The sequence below is a fragment of the Lissotriton helveticus genome, chromosome 5_1 (assembly GCF_964261635.1).
Source record: "Lissotriton helveticus chromosome 5_1, aLisHel1.1, whole genome shotgun sequence".
Classification (NCBI taxonomy): domain Eukaryota; kingdom Metazoa; phylum Chordata; class Amphibia; order Caudata; family Salamandridae; genus Lissotriton; species Lissotriton helveticus.
In genome coordinates, this window is record NC_136065.1 from 422,477,330 (window position 1) to 422,496,158 (window position 18,829).

An 18,829-nucleotide genomic window follows, 5' to 3' on the forward strand; every position below is an offset into this window, starting at 1 on the left:
CTTCCTTATCGTGGGGGTCTGTGTTAAATACAAATTTAAGAGGCTTTTCAAGCTGAATATCCTTAGGGAGGGTGTCAACTGAAAACCCCCCTAAAAAATGTATTTGCGTATCTATGGCTGCCCAAATAAATGTATATCAGAAAAGTGTAAATTGTTTAGTATTTTTATAGATAATCAAATACTATCTGTCTGGTGTGATAGATTTGTAGCACATTGTCAAACACAGAAAACCACCATATTCACTTTCGCTGCAAGTGGTTGTTTAAAAGGTATTTTGGCTTTCAGATTGCCATTTTTAATAAGATTATAATGATCGCTATCTTCCATATCAGGACTCAAATCAAACAGTGTGTAATCTGCCCCATATGCTTCTCTGGCTACAGCAACGCCAGACTCCTGTAAATGTTTTCCAGGTATTGAAACCAAACCAAGATATTCCCGAACACAATTGCTGCTATCAAAGCTTGGTATGTAGGGCTTCACAGGAATCACAGCTACATCATAGAACAGGACCACATAGGTGATGTCATAGTGTTTGAAATTGAATAGATTTGTGGCATACACCCCACTAAAGATTGCATTGTCAAGAAAGTCTATAATGATAAGCTCAGAAGTTGCCCCCAAAAAAATCCACACTCCAGTCAGTGCAACAGTAGGGAAAGTGTTGGATAGAGGAATGGTAAAAATTACTATTCCCACTCCAATGAGTGCAACAGTAGGGAAAGTGTTGGGTAGCAGAGAGGTAAAAATTACTATTCCCACTCCAATGATTGCAACAGAAGAGAAAGTGTTGGATAGCGGAGAGATATAAATTACTGTTCCAACTCCAGTGAGTGTAACAGTAGGGAAAGTGTTGGATTGTGCAGGGATAAAATGTACTATTCCCACTACAGTCAATTCAAAATTAAAAACAAACAGAATATCATCAACAAAAAATATTTGAAAAACAAAATTAATGAAAAAAATATTAATCAATATGTTAAAAATTTTAATACAAATATCTTTAATATTATACATTTGAAAAAACAAAAACATATTATAATGTTAAATACATATCACAATACATACAAATATTAGATTAAATAAAATATAAAAATATTTTTCAAACAAATATTTTGAGTTAGAAATGATTTGTAAACAAAAACATTATTACATACATTTATTTTATTTACATCCTACCCTTTAATACCACAAAATTCACAACCCGCATCTAAACTACAAATTAAATGTACTTCTATAATTAACATAAATAATTATCAATTAAATTAATATTATTAATAAAAAAACACACACAAATTAATTAACTTCCCCCCCTTTGCCCCTATAAATCCCACTACCCACACCTAAAATCAATTACACCATTTCCCATGTTTAATTTTCAATTAATGAATTATTATTATTTAACAACTAATTGTGAATTATTTAAAAACAATTACTTCACATCCTTTGCCCCTATAAACTCCACAACCCGCACCTAAAAATATTTGCACAATTTCCATATTTAATTTTCAATTAAATAATTAATAATAATTAACAACCAATTATTAATAATCAAAAATAAATTAGTTCCCACCCTTCACCCCTATAAACCCCACAGCCCGCACCTGAAATTAATTAATCCATTTTCATGTATAATTTTCATTGAATTACTTAATAATAATTGACAACTAATTATTAATTCATTAAAAATAAACTACTTCCCACCCTTTACCCATATAAACCCCACAACCTGTACCTAAAATTAATTACACAATTTCCATATTTAATTTTCAATAATTTATCAATATCAATTAACAACTAAATAAAAATAAATTAAAAATAAATTACTTCCCAGAGTTAACACTATAAAATCTCAATTAAATAAATGTCAATAAATAAAAAATATAATTTATTTATTATAATTAAATTACTTCCCACCCTATCCCCCTTTAAACCCACAACACACTACGGAATAAAAAAACGCAAACATTGATCAAAATAAAATTTATAACAACTAAAAATGTAACAAATGTATTAGAAAACATAAACAATACTTATACAAAAAATACATCACATGCATTTAAAATACATACTAAAATACACTAATTAAAAAACGATTTTTAATCAACTATAATTTTGCAAACGATATTGACTTCTACATTTTTTAAAACAGTATTTCTTACCTACAAATTGATATTCTTGACCATGATATTCTTGCTGTCGATATTTCTCAGTGACGATATTTAGGATTTGATATTTCTGTAGTGCTAAATTTCCAACTCGATACTGCAAGACAGAACTGGGTTGAAAGGTATCCTTGTGCACATCAAAGAGTTGCTGTAAAGTCACCACTTACATCAAAAGCACTGTCCACCCACCACCGCACTGGGCAACGGGACCACCCACCATATGTGGATGCGCCCGCCACACAGGTGGGTGCATCCAGAATTTTTTACATAGTTGCGGGCGGTGCTTTCACCATCACCCTCCGCAATATAAAAAGGCATTTGTGCATGCCACATTGTGCATGCCATTGCAGGGGGGCTACCATAGGTACCCCCATGTGCACACCCCATACCCCAACACCCAGGGGTCCCGCAACGGGCCCCCACATTCAGGCACTGCACGCCTTTCCATGGCCGCCATGGATAGGCACTACTCCGCCTGAATTGTAATATGGATGGTGGTGTCTTGCAGACACCGCAACCATATCCAGCCCCTTTTCCGCCCGGCCGACTCGTCGACGCTGGATAAGCGGTGGACGGTCTTTCCGTCCACTGGGATACCCCCGCCATCGTAATATGGCAGAGGGGAATTGGGAGGTGGATGGCAAATAATGGTGGGCGGATCTCCACCGCCATTCAGGCGGTGGCGATCCGCCCGCCAGTTTAATAGACCCCTAGGTCTCTGACCCTTCTGGATCCTGAACTGAACCTCTGTCTGCTGTGCTGCTTAAAAGACTCAACTGGACTGCTTTTCTGGAAGGACTGCTTTACTGCTTGTTGCCATGCTCCTGCTGCTCCCTGAATCTGCTGACGGAGAGCTGCCTTTCCTCCAAGTGATCTCCAAGGGCTTGCTGGATTGCCTCCTGTTTTCGGAAATCTCATAGATACAATAAACTTCCTGCAATTCTGCTGATGTTGCTGGACTCTGCCTTCTGTGAGTCCAACCCTTGCTTGAGGAGCCCCCTCCAAGTTCCGACCATCAGAATTAGGTTCTACAGCCTGCGTGGCCCAACGATGATGTTCTGCATGGCTTGAGGATGACATATTGCCTTCACTTAAACGAAGCTTGATGATGCAGTGACCCGAGTGTGTGGAAAAGATTGAGGCCTCCGTGTCAACACTTTGCTCCATTCATGGTATTTACTCAGTGACCCTGTGTGTGTCCTGTAGCTGGTCTGCCCTCCACCAAGTTTGGACTGAACTTGAACTTGCAACGTCCCTCATGACCTCAAGTAATCTTTTGACCGCTAGTAACTTCTAAGCACTAATTCTGCATTTAGGGCCCGATTATGATGCCAGTGAGAAAAGCCTTCTGTCCTCCATGGTGTCTTAAAAGTACCTCCTGCATAACCCGCGGCATTTCCGTTGGTCAAATCACAAGGCAATATGGGCAAAATCATACCGTGGCGGCCGGATGATACAAAACACCATCTAGCATAGTCGGATAAGCTGCAAATCCGACTGTGCGGTCGGGGAAAGCTGTTCAACGGCCTGGAAAGACTGCTCCTGCCGTAATATGACCGCACGGCTAATTATGATGAGAATGCTGAGCTGGCGGACCGAGCACTGCGTCTAACCGCCGCGCACGCACATAGGCCAAAGGAATGGCAGATGCAACTAACTTCACAACAACCCCCAAGGTGTGCCTGTACTCCGTGCTGGCATCAATCACAACACACGCAACAATGAAACACCCCAACTTGCTCATGGAAAAGAAAGCCATGCGCAGCATGGAAGAGACATCTGGAGGTCACCAAACATGTGGACACACCCACATACCACAGTAGAAAACCAACCCCTTCCGGGACTAACATCCTTTGCACACCACAAGCTGAGACAGAGAGACAGGACAACATTGACTCACACAGCAGAACATCACACACACCTATCTCCACACAACAACACTCTCACCCACACACCTCACACACATCACATCTCTCCACCACCACCTTGCTCCCTGCACCCCCACTACATTTGCACAATGCACCACAAGAAAAAGCACAAATTCAACCGACTCAGAGTTGTAAGTGATGGCAGATGAGATAATCATGGATAGAACAACATTTGTTTGAGAACTTGGTCCAACACATCCCCACTTGCGCGCAAGAATCAGAGGTGGGCAAGGATACACAGCTAAGTCAAGGCAATTGGGACCACCCTGCGCACTGTGCGTGACATCAGAATGCAATGGCTCCACCCCAAGGCCCGGCTCAAGTGTCGGGCCCAGAGGAACCTCACACAGAGAACTGGTGGTGGCCCTCCCATTACACCACTAACCTTTACTGAATGGGAGGAGAAGGTGCCTGCCATAATGCATCCAAAGAGTCTCCCATGAATCGAGGGGGGACTGGAGGATGGTAAGTACTAACAAAATGATCACATTACACTACAGTGCACTGTTGTACAGAACAAGTGAGCTCCAATCGCCCACCCACATCAAACTCATGTGGAATGTGCACTTTGAATATGAATGGATCACAAGGACAGCATTACCATAATCATCCCCACCTCACAGGTAGGTGGTCAGGTCATGCACCATGGGCTCCCTCCCAAATGGCATGGCTCACCCTCCCCACCCCACAGCCATGTGGCAGCTAACACTGTGGAATGTGCCTCACAACATGTAGCTAGCCATATTACTGGGGAGTGGTTGGTGAGACTTGACAGCAAGACCACAACTCCCACAAGGCCCTCTGTCTCCCCTCACAAACAGCATGTAGCCAAATGACCCCTACATCCAGAACTTGGTAGCCAACTCTGGAAACCCCCATACGTTTTTCGGTTGTGCACTTACAGCTAATACCATCGAGAGGCCACATGATTCAGCCCTCACAAACCACAGGAGGTAAGTACAAAAAGCACAACACAAATCATGAAGTCGCTGCTTAGTAGTCAGATACACATCGTACATTCCCAAATGTCCAAGCATTAACTGAATTGGATGAGCAACCAGTTAGCACCAGAGGACATGTCCTTGGAAATACAATATCTTTCCATATGAAATGGGCCCTTTAGCCATGTCACATCGCTAGCAAGTTATGTAGGTACCCAGGGCTTTAAGTGGCATGAAAAATCTGTGGGGTTTCTCAAAGGGGAGTAGCCAATGTAATTAAGGGTGTGGCCTAAAGACCTTAGCCATAAATCTGTGCTTAGCATATTGATCTACCTAACTTGCATTTTTCTGTCACTGCTATTGCACCCAGATATATGATACAACAAGTAACATGATACCTACTACAATGCCGGACTACTGGATTTGTCAATGTTTGTCATTTGCATACGATAAAGAAGCAGCAACTATGGCTTGCATCTAACATTGAAAAAGCTTCCCCTTAAAGCCCTGGTGACACCACAATGATGTTGCTGCTCCTGAGTCTCTAAAGAAGTTAATTCCAGAGACAAAACAAATCCTTAGAGGATTTCACTTCCCCACAACACTCACCTGGCATGACGTCATGCCGTAACTTCTCCACTAGTGAGAAGTGAGGAGTGTGACCATGTGCACATTGATGTGACTGCTGTCAATGCATTCCATCAAAAAGAATGGACCGCCTGTGGCAGGGCACAAAACAGTGCTGGATAGAGAACCGTACTGAGGCACCATTAAATAAATGACAGTACACAGCACCGGTGAGACCCGGCCACTTAAAGCCCTGAATGTACCTCAGTGAAAAAACAACACTGGGTGTGGGCTCCCCACAGTAAGGCCAAGCCTCAATATCACTAAACAACTAAACAAAAAGCCAATACTGCAACAGCTATTTGAAGAAAAACCTGAATTGCTGCGCACTAAGAATTAAACTAAGCACGAGTTTAGACAGTTTTATCAGAATAAATCACATTTATTTTTTATGAGAATTTATAATTATTCGTTGGTTTAAAGTTCACCATGAAATTCAAAACAATTTATAATACGGACAATACAAAATACATTTTTCATAAATAATACAAATTAGTGAAAAAACAACATTCATACATGATTGATCAATATTCACATTCGAATCTCACTCTTTCACACATGCCAGACATACACAAGACAATATTTACAATCTAGAATGTCACAAATTAAATTTATACAACAAAAACACCAAAGACACTCTTTCTAGTACAATTGAAACTATTTGTTAAAGTCGTGGCAGGCTATTTCAAGAATAGCGGTCTTAAGGTGAAAAAAAGCGGTCTACGCGTTTCGAACCCTTTATCAATTGGAGGGTTCTCATCAGGACCTCAAAACTGTAGGAAAGAGAAGGAAAGAGGTGTCACTAAATGTGGATCACACGGGGGGAAGAGCTAGCTGCCGTCCTCACGCTCAACCTCTTACCTTTGGTATGAGTGCACACTAATATGAGACAAGCCGGGCGATGACACTCTATAAAACAAATAGACCACTATGCAATCTCGACCAATTCGAAATATATCTCTCAACAACAACCATCGGGTCAACAGAACATAGACTTACGTGATTCGTGTCAATGTCGTGTTTCTAAATCTGAAATGGAGAGGGGGGTCTGTCAGTAAAAGAAAGCATTAGGATAGCCTGGAAAGATCAGAAGGCTGAGGGAGGGTCGAATAGGTGCTTATTTGGTGATTCCTCGATGTTCGGCAAACAATGTGGAAAGGAGGGCGGTCTGGAGTTAATCAGAGACCTGCGGGGAAGGGAAAGCATATGTGCGGTGTCTGTGCGCGAGGGACAAAGAGGAAGGTTCTGTGAACTGGTCACTCGAGCGGCTTACCTTTCGCCTGCTGGCGTGTTGTCTCAAAGTAAAGTCCGATCTGTGTCAACTGGTGACATGGTTGTCGGGCTGGCGTGCAGAGTACGCCTATCAGCGCGATCGCACTTCGGGGTCGTGGTACCTCTGGGAATTGTAGTTCAGGGCTCATTTCTTGGGAACTACAAATATTTGGGAAAAGCCACTTGAAGGGCGCTGCTGTCAAATGGTGCCATGGGTGTCGGGCTGGCGTGCAGAGTACGCCTGTGAGCGCAATCGCACTACCAGGTTGTGGTGCCTTTGGGAATTGTAGTTCAGGACTGACTTCTTCAGAACTACAAATATTCAGGGAATGCCACTTGGAGGGCGCTGGTGTGTACATGACTGCTGCAATGTTCTAAGATAAATTAATTGAGTCTGTACAATTCAGACATTTCATTTAGGCCTTCCAACACGGTATTGAATTTCAAAATCAACATTGCTTCTCGCTGAAGCAATTTTTTATCCAGATCGCCACCTCGTAAATCTTTCTCAACTTTAAATATCACTGTCCATTTTAATTCTGATTCGGTGTGCTCCATATTTTGCCAGTGATTTACGAGTGGTGCTGTAAGGGTCTTAAGTCTTATTCGTGACTTGTGCTGGGATATGCGTGTTCTGACTTCCTGATTGGTTTTGCCTATATATAATAGGCCACATAAATTCTCATAAAAAATAAATGTGATTTATTCTGACAAAACTGTCTAAACTCGTGCTTAGTTCAATTCTTAGTGTGCAGCAATTCAGGTTTTTCTTCAAATAGCTGTTGCAGTATTGGCTTTTTGTTTAGTTGTTTACTGAATGTACCTCAACATCATGTGCGACTGATGACAAACTGACATGAATGCCTAGTAATGCCAAGGTAAAAGTCAGGTCATCTCAAAATAAATCCTATCATGAACATCAAAGTTGTGCTGTGTGCTGCTGGCAATATAACCAACCTCCAACAGGGGAATCGCAAGCAACAGCAGGCGACCCTGCCATGGACTAGCCCAGCCAGCCCCCGCCCCCGGTAGGTGAACCCTCGGATACAGAGTCCCTGGTCTTTTCAGGTGAGGAGGACCGACCTGGCCCCTCTGGCATGCCCAGGACAGCCCATGCTCAGGCCCTCACTGACCCCACCACCACCAAAACTACCACCATGAGTCCCACAACAGCTACACCACCAATGCAGACCCCTGCAGTAATGACCTGTGTGGCAGCCACCTCTACCATCACCACCGCTGCCTCAAACACTGTACCTGTGCCAGCAGTTGTGAATACCACCAAGCACACCTGGGATGCTGTGGACGGTATGCGTGGGCTGTGCCAGGCACCGCCACCAGTCAGTGACTTTCGGGTAGGTGGCAGGACAACTGGGGGACAGTCACAGGAGGGCAATGAGACAGAGGCTGTGGACACTGTGCTAACTGTACTTGGTGCATACCAGCAGAACCAGGGACAGATGGTCCAGGTCCTTGAAGAACTGCGGGAACAGCATCTGCTGCAGAGGTTCATGGACACTCGCTTGGGGCAAATTGCTGAGTACATGGGCCAGCTCATTGGTGTTCTGAGGGACATGCCTGCTGCTCTTATAGCTGCCTGCCCCCCGGCCAGCCGGATGATAATCACACCACCGCAGCAGCGGCCACAGGGAGGAGTGAGTCACACCACAGCAAATCCTCAGACACCTTTGAGCATGCAGCAGGTTACCCCTGGCAAACGCCAGAGGGGTGTCCAAAAAAGAGCCCGGGATGATCACGTGGCACAGCACCATGCAGTACCAGTTCTCGGAGCAACCGCTGATGTCACCACTGTAGCACAGAGTACTGACTTTGTTGTAAATCAGAACCCACATTGCCACAAGAATGGGAGTGTTCCCTTGTACTTTGGAACTCTACCATTGTGTGCTCTTGTAGTGTAGTTCCTATAGTCCCAATAGGCTCTGCGCATTGGAATAATATATTCAGCAGTGTAGACGTAGGACTGAGGGTAACTAGGTCTCTACTGACTATATTAGACTTGAGTTTTTGCCAGCTAGCTCAGAGGTCACTAGAAACTTTCTCGAATAAGCGAGGAGGAGTTTAACCACCCTGGATAGACAAGAAGGGATTTAGTTTCTGACAACCATAAAACATGACAACTTTGCTCTCCCTGATTAAGAGTATATCTCTAGAGTCGTGTGAAAACAAAAGACAGCTATTTCACTCAGTCAAATGTGCGTAATTAGTTTCACCAGAATGCAGAGAAAAGAGAGACGGGCGTTTTCAATAAAAGGTGTTATTTATTGAGCAGTCTTCTTCCTCATACAAGAGAAATGAATTGCCACGATTGTAATACTCATGGTAAAGTAAAGTGCGTACAGTAAAAGGACGATTATAAAATAATACTGTAAAAGCATTGATATGGTTTCTGAGCCATATGATACTTTAAAATAGATAAAATATATACATACATATATACATTGACTAATCGTACTCAACTGGCGCTTCTAACTATGCCTACCCCGGTGTACCTGACCTAAGCCTAATACGTGGGAAGGAGTAAGTAAGTAGCAGTTTAAGTTAAGTTTGTTTTGCCAAGAATCTGACTCAAGAATTCTCTGTAAGGGTTCAGTCAGCTCAGTACCTGGGTAATAGAAGGCAGGAGGTCTGGTATCTCTCTCTCAGGACTCGATATCCCAGTCACCCGCAAGGGTAGGCTGGAAACGCCAGAGCTGGATTTTCTCGGCAGGAGAAAAGACAGCGTCTTTCTCAGCGCGTCAAAAGGGAGGGGCAGCGTCCGTGGGCTCTCGCATCAGCTGGGCTCTCGGGCAAGTAGATAGCTGCTCCAGAATCACCACCGTGTGTTTGCTTAAGGCAACGTTGGTATATTTATACCTGAAAGGTGCCTGGGTTTGACGTAAGGTTGGACATAAGACGTCAATAAAGATGTCACTAAGAACTGGCCGTTCTTACAGTGCTTTACTGGAGTTCTAGGACGAAATCAAAACAATAGCAAGGGGGATTTCCCAGGTTGCTGGGGGCTTGGTTTTGTTTAGAGAACTCGGTGTGCTTTCTAGGGGGCCGGAGAAGTAGCCTTGCTTAATGTGACAGCATGTGCTACGACTGAATTATGGATATGATTATTATGCCGTTGTATGGATATTATTGATTATAGCCGGACAAGGGCATAAAATAGGAATATCGATTCAGGTTTCCTAGATAAAACACTACACCCACTCCACGAATTAATGTCCATCATTACTAAACTTAAGCAATAGTAAACATAAAAGGTGCACGTGTATACCAACCCACCCCAAAATACATTTTTGCATTTGAAATGGTGTATGCGAAATACATGAAAATGATTATAGGTACTGTACGCTTTTCAAGCAGTGTAATCATTCATTAAAAAAGGATGCATATATATATCAGCATGAATGATTTGCGCAATTTACACATGAAATGGCTCTTAATACAGAAAAAAGGTGCAAGACCATTCCATCACATATAAATACAGTTATTTGTAAATAATATGCTAGAGGCTGAGGTAATATATTGTCTCTAGAATTCCTAAAATAGAAGCTCCGTTCTCTAAGAATAGTTCTACTTCAAGCAGAGTACTTGTGCCAAAAAAAAAGTAAATATTTTGGAATCGGGAAGAAAAATAATTTCGTTTTTCAGGGGAAGAAGAAAAAATAGTTCCAAATATTTTCAGTAGCTTTTGTTTTTCAAAGCTGAAGGCCGAATTCAGAGTTCATGGAACATTGTGTGCTTGTTTGCTTTAAAGTTATTCTTTCTGTTCAGGGGAGAACATAATTTCAGACAGACTTTCAAAAAAGCAGTTTACCGCTTCAGGTGAAAGTTCGACCAAGTTAGAAAATGCCGCAACTGTGCAGTCGTGAGAATGATTGCTATCATCGATGTATTGATCAGCATTGCTCACAGAAGGTCGTACCTGGTTGATACTGCTCTCATCTTGCACTTCACCACCCTTTAATCGCAGTGGTGAAGTTTCCACGAATGCCGTCATCAGGATAGGTAACCGCTGGGGACAACGCGATGCATGAGCCATTGCAGGACTTAGCAAAGTATCTGTATCCAATGGTACTTCTGATTGTAGTGTGAGACAGACGTCTAACACGCACTCTTCTCCGCACAGCATACATCTTAACACAGGTAAGATACAATTCTGCCAGATGGGTCTGGATGAAAGAAACCCGGTCATATTCAGATCTCTTAGCCGGGCTAATCCAAGGACTTTAGTTATGCGGTCCCGATAGCGTATAGCTAGGATCGTTTCTTCCATTGTTGCTGGAGTCTTGTCTGTGACATGGCTTGCCATAACGAAGCAGGAGAATCAAAAATAAAATGCCTGCTACGAGTCCCAACAGGAGTGGAAGGCCGCCAAAGACCGGATGGACAAAATTAGGAAAGATGCCCAGGACTGCTTTGAAGGGTGTTAACAGTCCCGAAAAAATTGTCTTAAATACATGTGGGATACCATTCGTATCGGACATGTTTAGGATTTGGCTTAGCATTTCCGCGAAATGTTAATAAAAGTTTATGTATCTCTGCCGTTGTCCTTGCAACTTGAAGATCATACGTTTCTTTTTATGACGTCAAGGGCACAGTCGTCTGTAGAAGAACAGACTTCATTCTGCTTAAAGTATCAATTCGAATAGAAGAGATATTCAAATTGGGCCAAATTTTTCCCTCCCTGTCTGGAGTGTTGTTCGGATACAATACTTGCATACAACAAGTGACCATGGAAGAAACGCTTACTAGATAAGCTTTTCCTGGCAACAAGCCACAACATCTGTGGTCCACTATTAGAATGTAGCTCCCGTTAGAAAGCCGTCTAAAAATGGCTCTATTCGAGTTGCAGGTGTGCCATGCTGGTGGCATGAAAGGTTATTTGAAGTCCCCTCACAGGCCCCATGTAGGTTTATACCCTGACACAGAAGTATACCACTTAGTGACCTTTTACAATTATCACCACTAAGAAATACATTCTGTCCTTTTTCACTATTACATGTGTGTGTGTAAGGTAATTTCCATGATGACTTAATGTATTCTATACCCAACCTTTCATACTGGCCTGCTCGTATATACTCTTGGCAGTATTTAAATCGGAAAGTTGTCATTGGAATAGTTATGATTCCGTGTATTATCGATTCAATGACAGGTCGTTCTGACATTGTCAATGGTAATCTCTCAAGCTTTTCAATGCTCAGAATTGTATATTCCGCTCCTTTTTGTGCCAAGCTGATTTGTGTATCAGTAAGGGTAAAGATAGAGAATAATGACGTTGTGTTGATTAAACGCCAGGGCACGTAGCCTGAACGCAGATTTTGTAACGGCCAGCCAAGCTGTACAATAGAACGTAATTGGGACTGACCGTGTTGTAACATTAGTAAGTCCTGTTCTATTATATCAATTGCAGATGATACAATACTGTCCAGTGAATATATTCTGGAAGACAGAGTCATTAACCCATTGTCCACAACAGAAAGTGATTTTTCCAAATTAATACGGTCAATTTCTCGTATTTTTTCTGCTGTTTCAATTTGTGTTTCTCTCCAAGCTTCGTTGTATGCTGCATATATACTGGCCGCTATGAAACGTTTTTGACGCTGTTTGCGTGGTCCCATTATGAAATCACGCAAGTCAGCACCTTCTTTAAGTAAAGTCAAGGGTTGCTTAATTTCTGCCAGTGTGGATGTCTGTAGACATTTGAGGCAGAGTTTTCCTTCACTGTATGTTGTAACTATCCCTGGATGTTGTCTCTGGGAGTATCTAGGGTCTGGCCTGGTCAATTTGAAACCCTGTATTTTGTTCAGGAATCTATCTTGACAGTTATTTGTGTCTGTGGGCCAGATCAACCATTTCTTCCAATCAGGATGTGTTCTGTTTTGGTTAAAAATATGGGATACGTCTATCTCAACATCTGTAGTGCTATTACTGTCAGGTGTTGGCTTTGGAATAGACGGTTTGTTTAAGTCTTTAATTTTGGCTAAGCCAAGACAGATTGTCTGTTGAATGGTATCATTCAAGAATATAATTTGTTCTGGGATCATGCAGGCTCTAAATAATGATTCTATACCTTGGACCTGCCAATCTTTGGTACCCCAGATGGTTTTTGTTTCAATATTGTTTTTCCAAAAATCAAAACCAAATGTATTCATTTTTTCAGAAAATGTTTCTGAATAGAATAATTTAGTGTTTGTCAGCATGGTTTTCATTCCTGTCCTATTTAACAGTTTGAAATAAAATGTTTCTGCATCACTTGTGTTAAACCCTGAGAAGTATGGGAATTTATCATAAAATGTTTTTGAACTGCCTTTTGGTGGAGTTGCACAATGTTCCCATTGATTATAATTAAAAACATTTCTAGGTTGAGCAGATTTATGCAAATAATGGTTATCATAGTGATTGTAGCAGTACATCTGTTCATAATTTGATGAATCCTGTAAATAATCATGTTCTGTAAATTTTGCTGACATAACCAAATCTGACATCTTATCATTAATACTTTCAAAGTCCCAATCATCAGAGAATGTGCTCGGTTTTACAAAGTCACTTAATGAAACCTTGAATTGATGTGGATACTTCAAGAGCTCGACTGGGCCATAAATTTCGTAATCTGTTTTGTCCCAAGCTACCCCACCGGGTATTGGATTTGCTGTGAAATTTACTGATGATAGTTATCTTTTCTCGATGTGGGATGACTTGTGTGGGTTTAGGACCAAGTTGATGTTCTGACTTGCTGTGTCCATTGTACTATATTTTCCCTCAATGAAATGTCCCAAGCACAGTACCATGATGAGCCAAAGCAGGAGGAAAAGTACACCTAGTACAAACCAAAATTCAATCCATGGAGAAATCAGATAGGTTTCTTTGAGTTGATGAAAGAGTTCTTTTGCTTTGTCTTTAAAAGATTTTGTTGTTGGCTGTTCTTCAGGTTTGCTCGGATCCTCAGAAAAGTCATCGAAGTTGATGAAGTAGCCAGATGCAGTTCTGTCAATTGTTGGAATTGCTTCTGGATTTTTATTTGCTTTTGGAATTTTCTTTGTTTCATTAGCATAGTCTGAGGCTACATCGTTGTAGACAGGTGTTTCTCGACGAGCTGTTGCAATTTGGGTTTTAAGAGGCATAAGTTCCATGACTTTGTTGCATAGTCCTTGTTGATTCACTGTAGGTTTATCAAATGTGATTAGTCTCTCAGTTTGAACCTCTTGTATTGTAGCAAACTTTGGCGTTCTGCTATTTCTTGGGAGTCCACTTGGCCTACTACTTATTATTGGCCACATGATTGGGGTTTAACCCCTTCCATGCTTATGACAGAACGGTTCCGTCATGAGCGACGGTTGAGCTGTGCTCATGACAGAACCGTTCCGTCATAGTTCCATTGGCTCAATGGAACGTTCAGCACAGCGCAGGAATCTGCGCCGCGCTGAAGCGGTTAACCAGGTCGATGGATACAACTCGGTTCTCCTTTTTACCAGCAAGGGGCGGTAGTACAACTGATCTTGTTCCGTCGACAGCTAAGACAGGTACTGCCTTTCTGTAAGAAGGCCCACATTCCTTCTTCACGGCGATTTTCTCTCTGACCAGATCCCCAATCTTTGGAATCCAGACAGGCCTTGCTGGGACAGGTGGTTTCTCTTCAGTGGCTGTTGGCTGCTGTTTTAACTTTATGTTGCTCAGGTCTTTTCTTGTTTCATTTAAGTCCTGTAAAATAGCCAAACGATCTTTGATATCAAAGCATTTTCCTTCTACCACTGAAGTCTGACTATCGAGGTCCTGAATATGCAGTCTAGTCCCGAACAATAGTTCGTACGGACTGAAACCTTTTAGAGAATTTCTTGGCAGATTGTTAAGACTATGTTGGACACTTGTTAAATGTTTGACCCACCCATCACCCGTACCTAATACCCTCGCCGTTATAGATGGCTTTATGTCTCGGTTTTTTCTTTCCACAATCCCGTTTCCCTCAGGAAGGAAGTGACAAGAGTACCGCAATGCAATGCCCATGCTGGTCATGGCCTCCTTATAAGCTTGAGAGCTAAAAGCAGAACCCTGGTCAGAATGTAGCATGCCAATTGCGTATGTGCCGATATAGACTCGCAAATCTTTTATAACAGTTCTGGCGTCAGCCGAGCGCTGGTGTCTACATTTTAAGTGAATCTAGTCTTAAATAATATACATTGGGACGCATGTTTCCTGTTTAATCATGCGTATAGATCGCCTTATGCTTTCTATTATGTGTTCTGGTACTACTTTGGCCGGTTCGCCACTGCGATCTCTGTTGCAGTTTTCACAAGTTTTTTGCAAATTTGTGATTATCCACGCTCATTCCCGGCCACCAGTATGCCGATTGTAATTCTGTCAGAGATTCTTCGATCATCTGATGCCTTAGACCTAATCCCATATGTGCTTCTTGTATTAAGAAGATTCTCCTGTTCGTGTTTGGAATTACTCTATCCCCCACTCCAGGGATTCGAGCAAAAGGAACAGAGTTTGCATCGATTATGTATGTATAATTGAGTGGATAGTTCACGGGTAATGCTGCACAGTCGCTTTTTGAAGACGTTTTTACCGCCAGCATGGTTTCCCCGTCTATGTATTTTTCTGAACGCTTTTTTGTGGCTACGGAAGCCGGATTAGTTACTTCCGCTGTGGCTGTCTCAGCCAATGAATTCCCTGCAGCGTGAACGCCATCACGCTGATGACTCAGTGATTTTTGCTTGATTGTGGCACCTGTCTCATCTTTGTAACCATTTTGAACCCATTTCTGCAAGTCATTATTGTATGATTTGACGCAGGAATGCAAATCGCACACTATTAGTGTCGGGAATTCGCGATCGGCAATGTCGAGCGCCATTTTTAAAGCTATTAATTCAGCTTGTTGACCTGAATTGTCTTTTACAGATTGTGATATTGTTACCAGTGGCATCAATTTACCTCCGCGCCACCGGCATTTAACAACCTCGCACGTAGCGTTATAAGCTTGTTTTCCCCAAACTTAGGGTTCTGCATAACTGTTTGTGTATATTACGCAGGCGTAAAGTTGTATGGGCAGAATGTCGTTAGGCAGAGGATATTCTTTTTCATATGTTAGATATTTCAATTTTTTCATTTCCGGGTCAAAATAGTATTTCACTTTGTCTGTAGCAAGAGAATTTTCCCATTGTATCCATTTTGGATCTAATGCCACGGTAGTTAAATTACATGGGCTTGTTAATGCCTCGAAGGCTGATTCTGCTGGTAAAACAGTAATCCGTCAGCCTTGGGCCTGGGCTCTTTCTTTTGCTACAGCTGTTTGAACTGCATTTACAACATTTTTCGCGAGACTGAATGTTTTTTCAGCTTGTGAGTACAAATGTGATTTGTATGCTATTGGTACATTTTCCCCCTCATTAGAGGTTAGGTACGTGAATCCGCATCTTCCTGGGATGACTCGGATTACAAGGTTGCGTGTATTATCGCAAGTTTGCAATTTTGTTTTTGTTAACATGTCTGTTTGCAATGATCTCCAAATTTCTGTGTGTTTTTTAGTCCAATTGATTGGTTTAAAATCTGGTTTTATTAGTTCGTAGAGAGGTTTAATCCTCTCTGCATAATTTAGAATGTAAGTTCTTCCGAAATTCAGGAAACCTAGTATTGATTGTAAGTTCCTCAGCGTTTTTGGTGCTTGGAGTACAGCACACTTCTCTAAGAAATTGTTTGCTAGGCTTTTGCCTTCACTTGATAATTCATATCCTAAAAACAGGACAGTTAGATGGGCAATTCGTGACTTTTTAAAGTTGAATTTGTAACCCTCTGCTGCGAACCCAAGTATTATGGTGTTCACTCTTTTCAAGTGAGTATCCAAGTCATCATCTGTTAGATAGATGTCATCGACATAAGATAATGCCTCATCATCATACATTTGTAGTAACTCTGTTACTCTTGCTGAGAATAATCCTGGGCTATTCTTGAACCCCTGTGGGAGTCGACAGAATTTTTGCTGCGAGCCCATTATTGAGAAAGCAGTCAAATACCTGCTTTCAGGTGCTATGTTTTGACAAAAGAATCCATTAGAGATGTCTAATGTTGTTTTGTATTTTTTGCGCACGATGTTATTCATTAGTGCTGCACTGTGTGAGTTTTGTACTGCAAAAGTTTTGCAACATGAGTTAAGGTGCCTGTAGTCCAAAACTAGTCGATATGAATCGTCTGGCTTGGAGACAGGAAACAAAGGATTGTTCATTTGTGAGGTGCTTGTTTCAATCACCCCCTGGTATTCAAGTTGATCTAAGATCTCCCTGACCTGTTTTTTAGCTTCTTGCTTAATTGGGTACTGCCTTTGTGCAGTTGGTTGATATTTTAACTGGATTTTGTGAGGAGGAGAGTCCTCATCCCATCCTACATGGTTTTTATATAATGCAGGAGCTTGGGCTACTGCCCACTTTCTTGCAAGTGTATATTTTTTATGAATTGGAATATGATTTGAGAAGGCAGGCATAATCATTTCTTCGCCATGAGGGCACTCCCTGACAAACTCTGGTGGCCAGTCTTTTTCAGCTAAAAGGATGTCATAGCCTTTGGAAAGGTTATCCCAAAATAGACCCCTTATTTTCCTAGTCTTATCTCCCTCGATACGTAATGTTATTTCGTATATTTTATGAGGTTTGCTAACTCTGGTATCTGCCGTTTCCACCTGAATGTATTCATTCGTGTCCACTGTCTCCAGATGACTCATCAGGATCTTGCGAGCTATGCTCACTTCTGCTGCGCTGTCTAGCATTGTCTGAGCCCACTCTCCGTTTTTCAGCTGTGTCCTCAGTATCCTCGGCATGTTTCACTATTTTAATGCTGGCTACCTTCTTTTTTGGAAATTGTAATTTTTTACTTTGATGAGCAGGTTCCTTGTCTTTGGATTTGACGTGCTCTTCCCTGCGTTCTGACTGTCATTTTCTTTCCGATTTCTGCGAGGAAGTCTGAAAAGATCGAGAGGGACGTGTATCAATATCTTGATATCTATCAGGTTTCTTCAGATTATCCCTATTTCTAAGGTTGTATCTTTACTCAGAGGGCTCCCTCTGGGGAGACTTGTGTCCTTGGTCCGGAGATCTTTCTCTCCGCCGAGGAGACCTTCCTCTGGGCTGGAATCTTTTTTCTTTGGGAGTGGATTGTTTATTTCCATCCCAGCTCTTTTTTGGAGTGTTTAGATTATTTTTAATAAATATCTTTTTAGGATTTTCAGTTAGTTGGGGTTTTACTGGTTTCCCACCCAAACTATCTCTTCCTAGTTCTTCATAGGATTTTTCTATGATTCTGGCAAGTTCAAATGGTTGTTCTGCTATATCTGTTTCCTTCAATTTCTGGTGGATTGCTACAGATGCTGCTTCTCCTTTTCTGTTGGCTAATAATATAGCCGAGACCTGCTTGAAGTCTTTTAGTAATTTCATACCCAGAGTTAAAGCAGGTTCTGGACCGTATTCATTTTGAATCTGTCTTAGCACATCGGGTATTACCGCCATGGACGGAACACCATGTGTTTTTGTGTAAATGGAAGCAAAGACTCTGCCCCAAGTGTCACAGTCTTCCACATGTGGTGCGATCCCCATTGGAAGGCAGATAGTCAGAATTCTGTGTTTCTCAGTAGGGGTAGTATCTGGAAATACTGCCTCTATTTGAGTGATTTTTTGTGCTAACCAGAATGGAATTTGTTCCTGTTTTATGGGTACTTTACCCAGACATGATTGTATGTTCTGTGGTGTAATTTTGTTTGTGTGCCCCTGATGATGGGTCAGCTGTGGAATGTTAACAGTCGGTTGGACTGTTGAAGTCCGAATTACGTATTGGACTAATTGTCTATGTATTTTAATTATTATTTTTAGCTGGACTAAAAGTTCTGGTACAGACATTT